General features: G+C 37.2%; 1 protein-coding gene across 2 annotated transcripts in view; it reads left to right on the top strand.

Annotated features, from left to right (window-relative positions):
* Window positions 1–319: 319 nt before the first annotated feature.
* Window positions 320–13,344, top strand: part of sulf2a (sulfatase 2a) — a 32,363-nt gene continuing 19,338 nt past the window's right edge. Inside the window, exon 1 of one of the 2 annotated variants that reach the window (XM_079857608.1) lies at window positions 320–480. The gene's annotated coding sequence lies outside the window, so the exon portion shown is untranslated. Of the gene's footprint in view, window positions 481–13,038; window positions 13,075–13,344 lie in introns of those variants that run through there. The other variant, XM_079857606.1, reaches the window with a different exon arrangement.

Raw genomic sequence — 13,344 nt, forward strand, 5'->3', positions numbered from 1 at the left:
CACTGCTGCCGGATGAATACCGGCTCAGAGAGCCCAGAAAAAGTGGAAAAACAGAGTTCGAGGCGAGCGAAAGAGAGATAGAGAGAGTGATAGAGTTTCCTCCATGTGTGTGGGAGAATAAGGGAAAACAGGGACGTGTTAATATGCATGAGGGAAAGAGTAACTGTGTGAGAGAGGGAAAGAGAGACAATAAGAGAGGGGAGTGCACGATATTGAATTGTAGATTAAGGGACTTCTTTCCCTCCCGCCCTCTTTTATTTATCTGCTATGGAACCACGCCTCCTTTCTTTCACCTCTCTGTGTGTCTATATCAGGGGACCGGCTATGAGAGAGCCCACTCGTACAGCTGGCAGAGGGGGAGTCGAGTCAGAGGTGGTCTGGCGAGGACCGAACAGGTGACGGATCATTATATCCCTGAGTTTAACATCTCCTGTTGTATCGCTGTTCCTCAGGAAGGATTCAGAGGTGGGCATCAGTGAGGTAAGTGCCTTTGTCCCCAATTACTGCTTGGTACCATCACCTCTTGTCAGATTTGATGCCAGTAATGGATGCACAGGTATATTTCTCTATTGTTAAAGCGAATTATAATTTGATACTCTTTCCAGATTGTTACATGCACAATTCTGCATTGCATGAACCTCAATTTGATGTATATCTGAAATTACTTCAACTGATATTTTATATTTTTTTCATAAATCGATGTCTTATAAAGACCAAATCATTGCCATTGAGAGGTTCAGAAAGTTGTGATTTCTTCCCATTTATTAAACCTTTTTTAGGTTTGTTTCTTCTAGTCTTCTCAGACTCTTCATGGTGGCGTCGCCATAGTTCTTGGTTTTTCGCATCTCAAATATTTGTCCCTCATACTCGCAGTGTGACTGAAATGGTTCTTACAACGTCTTTGTTTGTGTGTGATTTTGGCCCTTTTAAGGACTTTAACAAGAGTCTGTCGTCACCCCTGTAAATTGCTACATGACTCACTCTGCATTTTTGATGATGAAGAGCTGCTCTCTGGGTCAAGTAGGTCTATGGAAGCAAGTGATGTTTGGAGTGCTGGGGATTCGGTGGGTAAAAATATGCATCAGTGAGCTTGCGCTTGTGTTTGCTGTGTGAGGCTATGAGGTAATGACAAAGGTGATGGGGGCTGAGAGATCTGTGCTTTAGTCATTCATTATTTACTGTGCACTGTCTCCACTTAGCCCCAAAACAACTGGCCTCCTTTTCCTCTTCTGTCATCTGAACCAGAGCTGTAGACCAGGTCCTATGACGTTTAGTGCATCAGACCTGTACAAATGAGTTCACATGGTCAATTTCACAAATTTGCTTCTTTGATTAGTGACCTAGAAATATTGCAGAATCTGAAATATTTCTTGTTCAGTTACACCATAGCGTTTGTATCCATTTTGAATGTAAGATTTGGTGGTCTCAGGCTATTTGGACCCCCCCCCCCCCAGTGTATACACACACAGAGGCTTCCAATGCATACAGCATACAGCTTTCTTTTTTCAAAGATTTCTTAAAGTAGTTCAGCAGTAACTTTAGAGCCGAGTGAAACTGCTCATTTGGGACCTCCGTCTGACAGCACAAAAAAAAAAAAGAAGGAATTTGATCTCAATTTTCTAATTCCTGAGTGGGAGCTATTTAGGGTTCATTTGCATATGTACGTCCAGGCCTCAATAGGGTTCTCTTATCCTGTGATAATTTTATCTAATTTACAAGCTTGAAACCTATTTTTGGATTCCTTTGTCTACTGTAATTGAAATATTGTTGGTTTTAGGGAGAAAGTCCACATAACGGATTTATGTATTAGAGTAGCTTCGTTAATTTGATGCAAAGTTCAACCCAGTGTTGGGATGTACATTTCAAATATAAATATAACCACGAAGCCCCAACCCCTGACCGAACCTTAAATCTAACCGTGACTGTAACATTTTTCTTGATTGCTCAAAAAACATAATCCCCCCCCCCCCCCCCCCCCTTTTATTATTAAAGCTTTTTAAGGTTTGTTCCTCCTAGTCTTCTCAGACTCCTCATGTTGGTGTTGCTATTGGTCATGAGAAGTCATCATAATTTGACCAAAATGGCAAAATCATTAGAGGGAACGTACATTTCAGACTTAAACCTAACCATAAAGGGTAGGCCCACCCCTAACTGAACCCCTAGATCTAACCATGATCGTAATTGAAAAAACCTATTTAAGTTGTATATTTTCATATGATCCAAGTCATACAATATCATATGATTTCGCCATAAATTGTCATGTGCTAGCAACATTTGAACTTGTAATTGACAGACTGGATCTTTATCTTTTCATATTGACAAAGAAAATTCAGTTTAAATCACTGAATTGCTGAGAAGTTGAGTTTGATTAGCATTTTTTAATCACTATAGTAAGTTAATTGGCTTTTCATTTGAGAACATACAAGGTTTGATACTAAACTGCAAACTGAACTGTGTCGGATGTTGTGGTCAGATAAGCTTAAGAGATGTGCAAGATTTAAATGAAGCTGTGAACAAGGTTGCGCATTTATTATTAATCTATTAGCTTTTTATCCCAAAAATCTGGCAAAATTAGATGGGATGTTCATCCCATCCGAGTGATTTTTATCAAAGAGTCTGGACACGAGACAAATCCGAACCAGCCCAGAGCACGTCTATGTGAGACACGAGATCTCATTTTCATGAACTGCTGAGAGCAAAACAAGGCCTGGTATGAATCTAAAGTATAATTTGAGCCCGGTGCCCACCGTCTTAAATGTTAATGCTGACTGGAAGTCTTTGATGAGTGATTTGGAGTACAGCACCTCTGGCGGTGCCCTCTGAGGCAGAGAGTGATGTGAATGCATTATTACAGAGCTGTGCCAAGATACGGCAGGTGTCCAGCGGAGATCTGTAATTACATCCTGCCAAGAACATGGAGAGCATCAATCTTAGATCAGAATCAGAATTTGTAATCAAAAGGCTTTTTTTCTTTTTCTTTTATTCAAGATCAAATGCATTTTTTCCCTCACTAATCAAATAAATGGTGAATGTTTACACTGGGAATATGGCATTGCTGTCAGAATACCCTGCTCAAAGTTCCTCATGTCTCATTACTCATCCCTCATCCCTCAGGCACCTCCCACTGTAAACTTCTCTTCCATCAGCCATGAACATTCAATACTAGAATCCATCTCTCGTCTCATATAACATTAACATCTGTCACAACAACAGTAATTGGACCACTGATGCTCAGATGAGATGAGTATATTGGATAGGCCTTTAGAGTTTTGGTTTCAGTTTGCCCTGTACATTTAAAGAGAGAGTTCACCCAAAAATTAAAGTTAGGTCATCATTTACTCACTCTCATGTCGCTCCAAACCTATATGACTTTCTATATTCTGCGGAACACAATAGAGGTTGTAAAGAATGTAAATAACTGTTTTTGTCCATACATTGTTGGGACTTTCACTGGATAGACAAAAAACACAGAGACATTTTTTATTGATTTAAAATTAACTATCCTTTTAAGGCATTTAGCAGATGTTATTATCCAGAAATTCTCTGAAAAGTCAGTTGTCATCACAAATAAGACCATTTTGATCAACAAATGGCAAGAAAGCACACCTAGGCTAATAAAGATTTAAGTCCTAGTGTCAATTTTAGCAGGAATAGGGAAGGAGTGGAGGGAACATAATAGCGGTGTGATGTGGAAGTGCTTGGGTTTAATAGGGGGGCTGCAGCATTCGGGATGAGCTGCAGAGGTTTGATTTCATACCCTGGGAGACAATTGTAACAGTCATTGGAACTAATGGTGAACTGCACACTAAAGTAAATTACATTGACTTAAAAGTTATCTGAAGCACTTCTGGCCAAACAGAGAATCTATATATGAGAATATAGAGAGTCTGCTAAGTGATTTGATCAATATTCATTGAGCTTTGAAAAACATTGTTCATATACTTTACATGTAAAGATGTGTCTTTTTGCTCATTTTGAAAATGGAATTTCTTTGCCTTATTCTTGCCCTCGGGGCTCTCCCAACTGAGTTATGGGTTCTTGCTCAGACTTCAGCTCACATCTACCCATTACTCTTTCTGACTTTCTCTCGCTCACCGTATCTATCTCTTGCTCCCTCAGGAGCTCAGCCAGCTTTGTGGCTGCTTATTAACTTTTACGGAATTATAGATTTCCGGAATTGGATTTTCCCAACTCACTAAAGAAAGCAGATTAGCTGGCTACTCTCACATGCACCAGACTTTTTGTGGCCTGAAACTTAACTTGAATGTTTGAGTATGGACAGTATGGACAGTTAGTTTGGATGGCAGGTTTATCTGTATTCCAGTAGGTTTTTTTCTTCTCTAGTAGAATCACTTTAGCATTTGGTATTGTTGTAGTTGGCTTAATTCATTCAATTGTAATTTTAGATGAACACTATAGGACCTCTCATACACCCGGCGCAATGCGTCTTTTGCTAGTTTCAGCCCGACACAATTATCATTTTCATGTCCTGTGTCACGTTGTTTAAATAGCAAATGGATTTGCGCAGCAGCAGCACACAAACATGCCAAATATTAAAAATAAAAGGATTACTATTTAAAAGATTATTATTGTGTACATAAAGATATAGTGGAATCCGGCTTGTCCCGTAGATGGTCTGCTCGCGCGCTTTAACCTCACGCACTAGTAGATCCGTTCCCTCTCTGGAGATGCTTTCAGTTTTTCCGCTTGCAAATTCCGCCATGTAAATAGCGAATCCGCCAAAGGCCTGAGCGCAACTGGCTTTTAAATGGAATGGGATATGAGACTCTGGTTGTTTTTTTGCACGTTACGCCCAAAACACACCCATTACTCATTAAGAGAATAGGGACAACCCTTTTAGACCATGCACCGGGCGCACCGACTATTTTTCCCGTCGTTAAACTAGCAAAAGTGGATTCGGACATGAGATGTGAGCAGCACTGTGCTTAAATCTATATACCAGCCTTTATTGTTGAATTATTATATTATTTCTGTAACATACGTATAACAATGTTATATATAATGTAGATTGCAAATTCTTATTAATTTGTATAAAATCCTGGCAAAATAACTGTACAAAAAAAAAAAGTATATAAAAAAAAAACTAACTCACTAACTCAAGGGAGCTCTTTTTTTGGCACATGTCAAAATATTAATTGGGTGAATGAGAGGCTTCTGGAATCGATTGAGAGAGATCTGGACCAGACAGAATCAAACAAACGTGGCCTGAGGGCCAGTCTGCACCAGAACTGAAAGCACTGATAAAGCTCCCATTATATAGACTACATATTTCTCATAAATTATGGTGATGTGCACATTTCTGACATTTATACATTAAACTTGTTTTGGTCCTTTTCCCCAGATTTTATAAATTATACTGATATTTGTATTTCACTGCTATAAATATATAAGTATTAAGTATTATTTTATATAAATATATATATATATGGGGGGTTGGGTTTGCCAAATTTTCAACACTACTACTGGGCTGCCAATTGTAGAGCCTTAACTTACTGGCAGGACCCGCGCCCCGACAGTCCCTCAATTGACATCCCCTCATGGCTTATGATTGAGCAAGGTGCCTCAAATTCGTCACTCTCCTCATTACTTTTTGCTAACCCAGCAACTTTTAAAGCTGCAGTAGGATCCCATTTTATGATTAATAACTCTCTTAGGATATGGCTTCAGATTGGTAAAGCATTTAAATTGCCAAATACCTCTTTTCTTGCACCTGTCTGTCGTAACCATGCCTTTAAACCTTCATTATTAGATCCAGTGTTCTCAGGTTGGGCCAGAAAAGGAATCCTTACCTTGAGAGATTTATATATTGACAATAATTTTGCCACATTCACTCAACTAACAGAGAAATATGACCTTCCTGCTTCACACTTCTTTAGATACCTACAAATTAGAAATTACGTTCGTTCCACTGTGCCAAATTTTGAAATATTATCAGCCGATAATGAATTATATAAATTGCTTACTTGCGTTCCCAACTCTCCAAAGTTAGTAACAAAATTTGTTGACTTATTCACAAATCAGTTAGATTTTTCCACTACTCATCTGAAAAATGTTTGGGAAGAGGAACTAGATGTTCAGCTCTCTGAGGAGGACTGGGAAAAATGTCTTAAAAATATATACACCTGTTCCATTAATGCCAGGCACCAACTTATTCAGTATAAGGTGTTACACAGATTACATTACTCAACGGTTAAACTTAATTCTTTCTATCCTACTATCTCCCCTCTCTGCAATAAGTGTGAATCTGCAGAGGGATCTCTTGGTCATCTTTTCTGGGCATGCCCAAAATTGGGTGAATTCTGGTCAGAAGTTTTTCAGTTTCTTTCTGAAGCTTATACCTGTGAGCTTCCCTTAGATCCTGCGACTGCCGTTCTTGGCTGGTCGGCCTCCTTGCGGCGCCTTAATAATGCCACCCGATTGCCTATACAGTATGGTTTGATGATTGCCAAAAAATGTATACTCTGCATGTGGAAGAAAAATTCGAAGCCACTATTCAAGATTTGGTTGTTAGAACTTTCCTCCACTCTGCATGTGGAAAGACTTAGATATAGTATTTCTGGAAATTTAGATAAGTTTGAAGCCTCTTGGAGGCCACTTTTCAATCACTTGTTAAAAATCAATAGTGACGAGGCTATTTAAAATGTATTTCTATTTGTTTATTTTTTCATTAGGATTTTGTCATTTCCGTTGAACTCTGTCTTCAATGTAAAGATACCTATGTATATCTCATCTGGTCTATAATGTCACACTAGGCAAAAATCTGTTCTGACCTTCCTTGCCTGTGCCTGGTGATGTGGTTATCTGCAAACTTGAATCTAATTGAAGGAGTTTTTTTTTTTTTTTTTTTTTTTTGATGTGTAGTTGTGTTTGGTCCTGTCCTGTGATTGTATTGTCTATTTGTTTGAAAATCTGAAAATGCTACAATAAATATAATATATAAAAAAAAAAAAATATATATATATATATATATATATATATATATATATATATATATATATATATATAATTTAAATATAAAAATAAACATATCATAAATATATTTGCTTATTATTAATTTTTTATTTAATAATTAGAGTTATTTTATTTAGTATTATTTCTGTTTGGCTGTTACGTTGGAGAGCTGAATTTATCATGATATCATCATAGCAGATGTGTGCACGACAGTGTGAAGGTGGAGTGATGACTGCGAGTGTCAGCTGTTAAAGCTGAATCATGATAAATGTCATGTGAAAAGAGAGAAATTCATTTCTGAGGGAAGCGTTTACTTGAAATGAGCCATATTGGATGATTGATTAAAAAAAGACCCACCTACATGTCAGGTGTTATCTAAGTAATAGTCTGTCCCAGACACAGATGTTAAAACAATCAAGTTTATCAGAGTTCAATCATTGGGCCAGTGCTTCGCGAACGTAAATTTGATACAAGGCCAAAGTATACAGAATGGGTTCAAGTCCGAGTAATGAAGTGATTTGGCTCACAACAATAAATGTGGTATTGTTTTTAGTTAATCTAACCAGTGTTGAGGAAAGATACTTTTAAAAGTATTGCATTACTTCCTAAAAGTAACTCATTGTGTTATGTAGTTACTTTTTATGGAAAGTAATGGGTTACGTTACTTTTGGGTTACTTTTTTTCACCTGGACTGGGGTTGCTTGTTTGTTTGTTTGTTTGTTTTTTTGTGATCAACTTTTTATTGTTTTTAGATATAACAAAATAACACACATTCAAACAGACAGGCAAAATGGGGAGCAACAGACATATTATCAATAATTTAGCAATCTAAAAAAAAAAAAAAGGGTTGATATGTCCTTTATATAATCCAATATGTTGGAAGAAAAACATTGCCATGCATCAATGGTACTAGGTTTAGCTTTGTTAATTCGTGCTGTTGTACATTCACAAGTCACTATTCTGAGGAGGCTATGAATCCAATCTGTTTTTGCATACATGTGCGGAGTTAACCAGTTCTGCATTATTGTTTTCTTTGCAGCTGTAAAACCAGCAAACATCATTCTCTTGTGTAATGAACTTATACAGGAGTCAGAATCATCATTGAGAAGACATAAACCTGGATTAGACATGTAATCAATTTGAAGTAAGGAGGACAAAACTAAATTTACATGAGTCCATAGGTTGACAACAATTGGACACTCCCAAAACATGTGAAGAAAAGTATGATACAATGTTACAAATATGGCAGTTATTGGTCGATTGAATTTTAATTTTAAACCTCTTGTAAAGAGTCATGTATGCTCTATGGATGACTTTGAAATGGATAAGACGATGAGCCAAGTTTTTAGAAGTTAAAATTAGATGCTTGTTTGTTTTTTAATAACAAAAAGTGAAATAAATATTAGTCTCAGGATGAAGAAAATAAAAATTCACGCCTGTATTAGATTACTGAATTACCTTTCAGCTATGCTTAAATGTGATGTTTATCTGAAGTCATTTTTGGTTTTTACTATGGTTAAATTTGATCATCGAAGGTCAACAGTAAAGACATTGCTTTATAAAGTGAGATTGAATACATAGAGTATATTTGTGTTATTTTACATATTTAATTATTGCAGGTTTGCGTAACATTCTGAGTTTGTGTTTCACTGTTTTTATTCATTTTGAGGAACACTGAATCTGTTTTTGTGCAAGTGAGATGAGTAAATGCATGCTCACATTTAGTCTAGATCTATAATAACCATCATGTTTACACATCACACACAACTTCCTACACCTTTACTCCCGATTTGTGGGTACTTGACAGCTGTCAGTCAATAAATGGCAAAACAAAGTAACTTGTTTGAAAAAGCAACTTTGTTGTAAATTGAAAAGTAATGCTCTACATTACTAGTAAAAGTAATCTGATTACATAACTCGCATTAATTGTAATGCGTAACCCTCAACACTTAATCTACTCTGAAATGTAGCAGAAAACACTCTATATAGTTCAGCAAGCAGTCTCCTATGTGTATGTGTGAGAAAGTGCATACTATTTAGAACTTCATCCTCCCTTATGCATTTCTCCTTAGTGTTACATTCATTATAATTGGTTGTGGGTGGCAGCGTGGTTAAGCCTGATTTGGGACTGAATTGTTGCCTAGTTTCTGCACAGCCCCAGAACAGAAATAGAACAGGGCCTATTAGTTTTTATCTTGCCATGTATCCTGCAGTGAGTCAAACAAACAGCCCATTACACAGTTAGCTGTGCACTGAGTAATGATGCACAGCCTTCATAAGAACCCACGTTCAGGAGCATCTCTGCCCATCATACTATTTTGAGTCCTCATTTATATTAAATGGCTGCCAGAGTCACTAATTGCCACCTAGGCAGTGGGAGACAGGGGAGATCAGTATCAGGATCCCATGATCTCATGTCTTCATGAGTGTGTGAAGTAATGCAGTTTTCATGAGCTTTCATGAGAGACCCGCCCTCTGGACATAATCAAGACCAAACCAAGGACTAATGCGTTTTCAGTTCTGTACATAATTACATCAGCATCTGTGGTGTTGAGGTGGAGCATTGACAGATCACACCCTAGAGATTTACCGTTTGTTAATGAATTGTAAGAATCGAAAGGAGCTGTCCATCAGCGGGTTTGAATTTGAGGCTTGGATTACTGTTTGTGTACTAAAATGGTGGTGATGTTACAGGAAACCGATATATTCAGCTATTCTGTTTGAGGCATGATCATATACTTCAAAAGAAAGTCTGTATACTTCACCTCTCATCCCCTTTCAGGCTCTTTTTTGAATTTGCCTTCAGCATAGCAAGATAAAACAGCCACTGCAACCTGGAAGAAAGGGAAAGAACTCTTCAAAGACATATGTGTTGATATATATATTTTTTGATTTTTTAAAATTTCCTTCTTCCAACACACCCTTGAAGTTTTTCATTCTTGCACATTATTGCATAAAATCCTTTGGTCTTTCTAACTCTCTCCCCATAAAACCTTGCTGTTTACATAATGGGCGTAAGCACTGGCTGACTTAGTTTTAAAGGAGGTTTCTTGTGGCTCATGGGAGTATATTTAGTTTTTGTAGAGTCAAATGGAGTCAAACATTTTTAAAATCTAGTAAAATAGAAAATAATGTATAATACTGAATGATATATGCTGTAAAAAGTGCTTTTTTGTTGTTGAAGTAAGTTTTACAAGAAAATACTATTTCAGTCTTTCTACTTCAGAATTTCATGTTTAATCCAACTATTTGTGAAATTTACTAGCAATTTCTGAGTGAAAATTGTTTCTAATTTCAATGTACAAACTAAATAATATACATACACAAAACTATACATAGCAAACACTAAAAAAAAGCACACACATCACCAGCAAATTGCTCAAAGTTGGTGCTATACCGAAAAATAATAATACAGCAAAAAACAAAAAAGATGTAGATGTAGAGCCTGTGCGCTTGAAACGTTACCTTTAGAGCCGTGGTGTGCAGACTTTATCTCTTTTTTTTTTCGTTATATGTTAAATATACATTTTTTTTGTCTAATTAGTGTATAATATGTGTGTAGAATTTTTGTGGAAACCATGTTTTTCAGGTCTTTGATGAATAGGAAGTTCAAAAGAGCATTTATTTGAAATCTTTTGTAACTTTTAACTCACTTTTGATCAGTTTAATGCATCCTTGCTGAATAAAAGTAATATATATTTTTTGTAAAGGTACTGACCCCAAACTTTTGAATGGTAGTGTATATATTAAAAACCCCTGATCCTCTTACATCAGGGATATCGCCCTGCAATCTAATTAGGAGTCAGATATTAAAATGGTGAGCTGTGTGCTGGGATAATTGATTCTTTCCACTCGGTGCACATGAAAAAAGCAGACAGCAGGAGATACCCTGCTTTGTCAACATTGGGCGATGTGCCCGCTTTTTAAAAAAGGCGCCCAATGAAGCAACATAGATCGTGCCAACAGACATCCCACACACAAAGGTAAGCCACATGCGCCCCAGTGTGTATGGGGAAGACTGAATTACCTCCTGTTTGTGTGAGTGGGTTAGCCTGGCAGGTCAGTGGGAAATCATACACTCTTTGTCTCAGTACTTTTTGGCTATCATCAGAGGAACCGTCTAACTGTCTCTCTCTCCTCTGGCAAAAACGCTCAAACCCTGATAATTACCCTCTTCCTTTGAGAGTTATCAAAATGGACAACTCTCCCGCTGCTTTGCTAATTACTTTAATAGGTTAAGATAGAGATTAGCGACAGACTATAGAAGCTTATTGGGTATGTAATGCTGATAGTAAGTGAATAATTCCTCTTACCCTTTTCTGTGGTTTTAAAAATTAGTCTTGTTTATTTTATTTTCATACTCTATTTTAAGCCTCAAATCTGCTGTACTTATGCAATCATCCATGTCGGGCACAGGACCGCAGATCATATCAGCTTGTGAGCGTTCAGGGTCATTAACTGAATTGCCCGCTCTATAAGTCCTGTATTGCTGTTCACTCACCCTAATGTCGAAGCCATGTCTGTGGAGTCATTCACTATTGCAATTTATGGCCTGTTTTATAGAGGTTGGGTCAAACTCGGTCTCTCATCAAGTACTTTAGCTTTTTGTGTAGCCCTCTCCCTCAAGCAGATTCTACCCGAACCTCTCAATTATTGGCAGTAACCACCTGCACTGTTCTATTTGTGAATGTAATGACCATTGTTATCGGCAGGGAAGTAAATGGAGGGAAAAAGCAGTGGAAATTGAGGGAATGGTAATAGTCTTTTTTATGGATTACAGATTACGATCATCAAAGGGGCAGTTTAGAGGGTCCAGTCTCGCCACAGGGTAAAAGATGCAGACATGGGGCCCCAATGAAAGCGTCATTAACGAAATGGGCTTTAGTTCAATGACTCCACATTAATGGCCAGTTACCAAATGGGGGGAAAAAGTGGCTATTGTAACCGGATACCATTTAATGATTAAGTACTGTATTCGCTTAATGTATATACTGTACAGTATGTGGGAACTGTGTAATACTACCTTGGGAAATCACATATATTTTCCAACCTGGTTCCATTTTCAATTATTTGGCAGATGTTTTTATCTAAAGCAGCTTACATTGAAAAAATGTATACCTTGAATGCATTTCATTGAGATTTTCCGAAAAATCTACTTAGTGCCATGCTCTGTTGATCTACTCTTTGAGCAAGATACTATGTTTTCTATGTTTTGTCCTGCATGTCATTGATTCTTCTGAACTGGCATTTGAGGGGAAATTAGGCAAAATATTTAAGAAACCAATACATAAGCAGGCGGGGAATTTATGATTGACAGGAGGGTAAATTCTGAGTAAATCTATGAGTTCTGTGTGTGCCAGTCATGGGTTGTTCGTGATATGATTAAAGACATTCATGCACAATTAAAACACAAAGAGATGGAAATGAGAATTAATGATTTTCACCAGATGTTTTATTAATTTGGCACTTGTATGTGACAGTGGGGGTATTTATTTCCATTAAATGTGTCTGTGGGGGTATTTATTTCCATTAAATGTGTCTGTTTATGGTTATGCAAGTGTGAGAAACTCCCTTCGATATGGATTACACATTACAGCCAAATTCTGAAAGACAGGAACAAATGATAGTGATAAGAACTGTCCAGGAAAATTTCCTTAGTACTTTGTCAATCTGAAGCTTCATTGGCATAATAAATAAACTAGGCCTATATTTCCAATGAAGAAAAAAAAGAAGAAAGAAACCGGGAGAGTTATGGCTGTGAGAGTTGTTGGTATGGGCATCATGCCTGGTTAGACATTAGATATGTCTTGGTTGTGGCCAAAATAGAGCATCCAACTTTTAGAAACATTTAGACTTATTGCCATTTTAAATTGTAATTTTTTTTTTTTTTAAGAAGCTGTTTAGTTTACAGTTTAGCTCTTTGTCGCCATCTCTGTTCGAAGACTCGGCACGGCACAGCGCGGATGAATCCAATGTTTTGAGGAGAATGTGCGGCTGTCAGTCACCGCGCCGGTGTGCATACTGTCATTCGGAATCACAGATTCTACTTTTTGGAAATATGACCAACATAAGAATTTTCACCGGAAAATGTAATCTGACCAAGTAAGTAACATCCACTTTTGTTCTGACCAACTAAGGGGAAAAAACATTGCAGTAAATCGCGCTGATTAAATCTATTTTTATTTTTTCTATTTAGCAAATTATACTTTGTTCTCAAATTGTTAATGTTAACAAAATAAGCATTGCGTGACAACAATTTCCGATATTATCCTTGTTTTCGCATGGGCCGGTTGCAGTCTCTTTTTTTCTGTAGCCACGAAGCCCGAACGAAGTCTTTTGCGTTTTACAACGGGTGAATCTCCAGTTGTCACT

The sequence above is a fragment of the Squalius cephalus genome (genome assembly GCF_949319135.1).
Source record: "Squalius cephalus genome assembly, chromosome: 22".
In the NCBI taxonomy this organism is placed as follows: domain Eukaryota; kingdom Metazoa; phylum Chordata; class Actinopteri; order Cypriniformes; family Leuciscidae; genus Squalius; species Squalius cephalus.